General features: G+C 43.5%; 1 non-coding gene across 1 annotated transcript; it reads left to right on the top strand.

Annotated features, from left to right (window-relative positions):
- The first annotated feature begins 6385 nt into the window (after window positions 1–6385).
- LOC111765901 (U6 spliceosomal RNA) lies at window positions 6386–6492 on the top strand. The gene has a single exon (XR_002798107.1). It is a non-coding gene; the product is annotated as a U6 spliceosomal RNA (small nuclear RNA).
- The last annotated feature ends 563 nt before the right edge of the window (window positions 6493–7055 follow it).

Raw genomic sequence — 7055 nt, 5'->3', positions numbered from 1 at the left:
CCTATATAACTCCCGTCCACTGCCTCCTCCCCGGACTCGCTCGCAGATCAAGCATAAGCCCGTGTGCCCTGGCTCTCCCACTTCTGCCAATTAAGCTGTCTACTCCTGGCCAGTGGCTTGCGTGGGTTTGTAGCACAGTCTCCCTTCGCTGACTAGCTGCCCCGGCCAGCAGTCTCCAGAGTACGGCAGGTGTGGTGCGTCGACAACCCGCTACTCACGAGGGCGAGGGCGGCGCGAGGAAGGCTTTGCCTCCCACCCGAGCAGCAGGGAGCCACCGCTGCACTCCCCTATGCAGGGGACACCCCGTGTGGCATGGCACTCCTTGCGCGTGGGGCTCCCCTACGCGGGGGACACCCCTATGTGGCATGGCACTCCTTGCGCGTATCAGCACTGCGCACGGGCCATCTCCACACGGGTCAAGGAGGCCCCGGGTTTGAACCGCGGACCTCCCATGTGGTAGACGGACTCCCTAACCACTGGGCCAAGTCCGTTTCCCTATTCCTACCTCTTAACTTTGTTTATTAACTTTGTTTACTTACATCTTCTAATTTTTCTATTAACTTCAAATCTAAAAGGAAAGATAAGAGACAAGAGATAAGTTCAGAAGAAAAATCAACCTCTAGCTAATCAGAACTCCAGGAAGCACAATAGAAAGAGAAAAGACTTTTGAGTCCTTCCGAGATGTTGTAATGACACTGAGCCTCAAAGGAAGGGGAGGGGTCTCAATCTGTCATCCCGGAGTGCACATTTTTCTTCCCTCCCCCCATCTCGACCTAGACAGGAATTCGGAAGGGCAGCCTTTGTCAGGCCACAAAGAGTACCATCATACACACACACACACACACACACACACACACAGATTGGGAGCAAACCGGCCTTACATTTACATAACTAAAAGAGGTCACGCCAGGGGTCTTTTTCTGTATGAAGCAGCTCAGCCTCTAGGTGACTTGCTGTGTCCTTCTGGACTGAGAAACAATCAGCAACTTTCAGAGAGCAGCTTCTCCTGCCAAACCAAAAATTAAGGTCTGTCTGACCAGTCAGCCGTCTACGTCATTAACGGCTAAGAGACCTGTAAACCTGCCTGATCCTGCCCTCCTCCAACCCCACCCCACAGCCTGAGAGAATCAGAATGCCTGAACTTCATAATGTTCATGAAGTGCTTGACACTTAGTCACTTTCACTCCCTTCCATGCATTACTGTCAACAATTACCCCGAACACTAACTCAGACCCTAACTCAGTATACCTTGCCCTGCCCCTCTCCTTGTTTGCAGGGGACGCGCATGAAGCTTCAGGGTGTGAGTAACATCCTCAAGGGGCTACATCTAGTGGGCTACCAACATCAGGTCAGACCCTGGTCTTGGGTACCTTTTACCACTAAACTGTTTAGCAAGGCTCATCAGACTGTGGGTGTTTCTGTCCAGAAAAGGGTATATGGCATGATGGACGTCCCAGTGGTGTGCTGGCAAGTGTTTCACAACTGGAGTCAAAAGGCAGCTCTACTTTGTAGCCTTTGCCAATTTCCATGGTGTGAATACTCCTGCCCTGGCCAATTTCAAGCTACCAATTTGATGTCAGCTTGAAAAAAATGGTTTTAAATATTTATTTATTTCTCTTCCCTTCCCCCCCCCCATTGTCTGCTCTGTGTTCATTCACTATGTGCTCTTCTGTGTCTCCTTGCGTTCTTGTCAGCGGCACCAGGAATCTGTGTCTCTTTTTGTTGCATCATCTTGCTGTGTCAGCTCTCTGTGTGTGCGGCACCATTCCTGGGCAGGCTGCATTTTTTTTGCGCTGGGCGGCTCTCCTTATGAGGCACACTCCTTGCATGGCCTGCGTGGCAGGGCACTCCTTGTGCACATCAGCACTGCGCATGGGCCAGCTCATCACACGGGTCAGGAGGCCCTGGGTTTGAACCCTGGACCTCCCATGTGGTAGGCGGAAGCTCTATCTGTAGAGCCAAATCTGCTTCCCTCCTTTGCTTTTCTTGACCTTGGCAGTTTTGAAGCATCCAGGCCAATTATCCTGTGGACTGTTGCTCAATTGTGTATGTCTGATGTTTTCTCATGATCAGATTCAGGTTGTATATTTTAGCAGAAATATCACAAAAAATATAATGTGTCCTTCTCTTTTTGTTGCATCATCTTGCTGTGTCAGCTCTCCGTGTGTGCGGTGCCATTCGCGCAGAGCGGCTATCCTTACAGGGCATACTCCTTGCACGTGGGGCTCCCCTACATGGGGGACACCCCTTCGTGGCACAGCACTCCTTGTGCACATCAGCACTGCGCATGGGCCGGCTCATCACACGGGTCAGGAGGCCCTGGGTTTGAACCCTGCACCTCCCATGTGGTAGGTGGATGCTCTATCAGTTGAGTCAAATTTGCTTCCCAAGCTTGAAAATTTAACAATTGGCTCTCATAAGCCAAGGCAAGCCAACTCCAACACACCCCTGTAAACTCAGGGCTCAGACCCCTTGGAACACCTGGGGCCCTTCCCCAGGACACACAAACCCAAGATTCTGGCACCTTCTCGGTCAGATCTTGCCTCTGTCGTCCCCAGTAGAACTCTGTTATTTCACAAAAATGCCACTAGTACAGATTTATGTTGCAATAACATGGGCAGTGTGGGACAGAAACTTGGGAGTCTGACAGTTTTGGTTCCCAGTAATAGTCCCACCACGTATGACCCATGCTACCTAACTAAGCAACATCAATTTCTGAGCCTCAGTTGCCTCACTTGTAAAGTTGGGATAATGATATCTGGCAAGGTTGTTGTGAAAAATAAATGTGACAGTATTCATAAAGTACTTGACAGCCACATGACTTTCTTCTAGGGATTACCATGAACAATTGCTTGTGATAGATACTACTTTTGGTATCTATCAGATCACCAAACTCCTTCTCTGTTTATTAGCAAGGATTCACCAGTTGCCTGGGTTGGGGTGGAGACTGACAGGGAAGGCATGAGGGAAATTTCTTGGGTGATGGAAATGTTCTCCGTCTTGAGAAGTACATGGGTTTGTCAAAACTCACTTAATTACACACTTATGATCCGAGTATTTCATTCTATGGAAATCATACTTGCATTAAAAAATGAAAAAATAGGGAAGCAGATGTTGCTCAAGTGATAGAGCTTCTGCCTACCAAGTGGGAGGAACTAGGTTCAATCCCTGGGACCTCCTGGCAAGAAAGAAGAGGAGAAAGCATGCCCGTGCAGCAAGCCAGTGCCTGCACCAGTGCCCATGTGGTGAGCCTATGCCTGTTCAAGTGCCCACATGAGTGCCGGCGTGGCGAGCCAGTGCCCTATGCAAGTGAGTCACACAGCAAGATGATGTGGCAACAAAAGAGATATGAAGGGGAGAATCAAGGTGAAGCACAGCAGAGACCAGGAACTAAAGTGGCACAATTGACAGGGAAAATCTCTCTCCCCCAGAGGTCTTCAGGATCAAATCCCAGTGAATCCTAGAGGAGAGAAAATGAGAAGACATCACAGATAGCAAAAACAGCAGGACAGGAGGAGGGGAAGGGGAGAAAATAAATAAATAAATAAATCTTTTTTTTAAAATGAAAAAATAAAATGGGGGAGAAGGAATGATTATAGATTAAAAAGTCACTTAAAAGATTTATCACCAGCAACAACTACAAAGCATACAAATTAACATAAGATATGGGTGAACAAGTGCAGATAGTCCTCCCCAGAGGAGGCCGGGACCACTCTTCAGCATGGAAGTATCTAAACAGCAGCTGATCGCAGTGACAGTGGGTGCCCTGGAACTCAGCAAAGGTACTGTGTGATCCAGCATTATCAAATACTAGCTAAAACATCTCTCCAGCAAGGAAGTGCTCCAGGGTGTAAGAAAGAAATCTTCTGGAAGAAAATAAGGCTCACCTGATTGTGGAAAAGAAGATAATTTATTCTCAATCTTGCAAGAAGGGGCTCACAACCAGAAAACGTGACTGGCGCCCTGAACAAAGAAAAATGACACAATTTATACCCCTAAGCCTACCACACAAGCCCTTCCTCTGTTTCTCCAAGATTGGATACTTCAGAGGTTATAGCCTATCCTAGAAATCTAACTTTCCCGTGCAAGTTTCCCAGTTTTTTATTAACCGTTTCCCCCATCACATTCCAACCGTTTTAGCTTTTACCTGCTCGTTTTGCCAAATAAGGTATGGAATTTAGTGCTGAATTGGTATTGACTTAGCTCTTTCTTGTGCATCCTTTTTACTGGCTATAATAGGACTGGCTTAAGCTGCTTTCTTTCATTCCTGCTTAACCCCAGAGTGGAAGACGGAGGCAGTAGGCTGCCAGGTTATCTTAATTAATATTTTCTTCCTTTATATGAAAACTAAACTAATGTCCATTTTTAGAAGGGGCACATGCCAAGGAAACCAGAAGTCAGGGTTTGGACAAGACTCCATTGACCAAGAGATGCTCATCCCGGCTGATGTGTCTCAGGTGAAAAATTTCACCCAGCGCTGACTATCGGATATTGCCCAGGGCAGAGCTACAGGAGAAACCGTGGACAAAGCTTATGCAGCACACACAGTAATCAACCCCAGCATGCCTTTGAAGACCGGTGATGCAAAGCCTTTCTGCTTCCTGGATTTCTCCCTCCAGTGCCTGGTTTACTGAGCTAAATTTGGCTCTCCTCAAACTGTTGATATTCATGACCTGACCAGGGACTGTTGCCAAGAGGCCAAAGGCTCAGTAAACCCAAAGAAAATCTGTCCTTCAAAATTAACAGGAAAAAAAAAGTGGACACAATCAGAAAGTAGCAGTAGTTCAAGATGAAAATGAGTAATTAGTAAGATGAGCAGAACCTTCCTGTCCTGTTATTTGGAAGAAACTTGGCCTAAGATTCTAGCACATATAAATTTTTTGAGGTTCTGTTCCCATGTCCTTTCCGCTGATTTTAATCTACATACCAAGAGTCCAATCAAATGAGTCCAATATTAAGATTTTGAGGCTTTTAAAATTATCTAATATGGTCTACTTAGTTCTCTCCTGTGAATGAGCAATTAAAATAGAAATGCTTAAATGTCAATGCTGAACTTTTAAAAACTTACATTCAAGAATCAAAGAGCAATTGGTTGTCATCTCTTTTTATCAATAAGAGTAACAAATTTATAGGATTTCTCTATTGTTCTAGAAAAGTAAAGTTTAAAAATTACATAATACTAATTTGGGAAAAGTATGTCAGCTGGAATTTTTGTACAGACTGATTTTTTAAAAATTTCTTACTCTAGGACAGAGTTTATAACATCTGTAAAATGCAATTATGAAGAAAAACAACCTAACTTGCAGATTGGATATACAGGATATAAATTCACTACTGCCTCTAAAATAAGAAGCTTGTAAACAAGTTGGTCACACACAATGAGGTTATTTTGTTAGTGAACACACTTTTGGTTTATCTGTTTCAAAGATAACCTAGATAGACTTTTCAATAGTCAATGTGCTATTGAAAAATTTATCAGGTGACATTTAGGAAAATACGATTTTCAAGTAACCTGTATTTATTTTTCTTTTGGAAGTACCTAGTGGTGAGGGATATGATTTATGCCAGAAATTGACATCATGATATAAGTATTTGAATAAACAGCAAAATTCTTGAATTTTCTCAAGGGGAAATCGAAATTAGATTTGTGTTTTCAGACATTGCTCAAATTAAGAACTGTGTGTGTGTTGCAACCCACTTCCCAGTTTTCTTTCTGTCTAAATACACTTTGATGGGTAGCAAACAAAGTACAATAAAAGAAACAAAAGTTAACCCTTGGCATTATGTATAGCAAGCGGTCATTAGGAGATAGAACTACATCAAGAATATCTAGGAAAAACTCTTTTGACACAAATAGCAGCCATAATTAGTAAACAGGATAACAACAAAAAAGGCCTTAAATGGTTGGGATCACAGGTTAAGGAGGTCTTGGAAAGTAATTTAGTTTGCTGCAGAAAGATCATTAAGTTCTTTGTTCCTAGTGAAAGCAGTTGGTACTGGCTAAGTTTCAGGGCCCTGGGATCTCAGGGCTATTGAGTGTAATCTGAGCAGTCATTCTGTAATTGTGGTGGTACTCAGATTCCTAAATCAGACAAAGGGGATGCATGCTTATGCACTGTGGCCAAGGATGTGGCTGGGTAAGGTGGGGATTAGCATAGTAGAGAGGAAGGGTCACTTGGCTGTGTGTAAAATGGAAGATTTAACTCTGACTTCATTTTGGGCTAAATCAAATTAACATTCACAAGCTGACCGTTAGCAACTGCTTTTGAAAAATTGTTTCACTTCCTAATATTTTACTGGAAGCACTTAAAATACAAATGCTAGCAAATGGTTTGTATGTGATTTTTTTGTGAAAATCATTTTCCCCATTCTTTAAAATTTATCAGTGCTGGCTTCGGCAGCGCATATACTGGAATTAGAATGATACAGAGAAGATTAGAATGGCCCCTGCACAAGGACGACACACAAATTCATGAAACATTTCCATATTTTTAAAAATTTATATATCATTCATTGTCAGTCTTTCAAAATAGGCAAAGCTTTTTTTAAAAAAAAAAAGATTACAATACATTTTACTTTTAGCTTTTCTTTCTTTATAAAACTTTCCACATTGCCACATTTTAATATTAATATCATGTGATATGTTAAATTTTACCTGAGTCCTTTGATCCTGGAAAATAATGAGGGTTAAGAAATCTTACCCTTTGTATAACTGAAAAGGGCTTACTGCAAAGAACCCTCCTTCCCCAGAAGATTTAGGTAAAGACTCACAGGTTCCTCCTTGTTTGCCCATGACAAGGCTAGACCCAGCCCTTCCACATCCTATTCTTTGCTTCATGAATGATTCGCTGAATTTCTTGTTCCCATTGATGGATTGGAACAAAGTGCTTGTTAATGAGACTTTGGTTAACCTTCTCTCCTTCCTTCAGGCCCCTGAACTTTCAGGGCACCTCCCAAAAATAGGCTGCTTCAGCATAAAACCTTCTCTAATCTACTATCTGACCACACCAGCCTTTCTTCCTATATCCCCACACCCCTTTCCTTCCCCTCTACCA

This window comes from Dasypus novemcinctus, chromosome 9, assembly GCF_030445035.2.
Source record: "Dasypus novemcinctus isolate mDasNov1 chromosome 9, mDasNov1.1.hap2, whole genome shotgun sequence".
Lineage (NCBI taxonomy): Eukaryota > Metazoa > Chordata > Mammalia > Cingulata > Dasypodidae > Dasypus > Dasypus novemcinctus.
The sequence above is the reverse complement of the archived record's forward strand: the minus strand, read 5'-3'. Positions and strand labels throughout refer to the sequence as shown.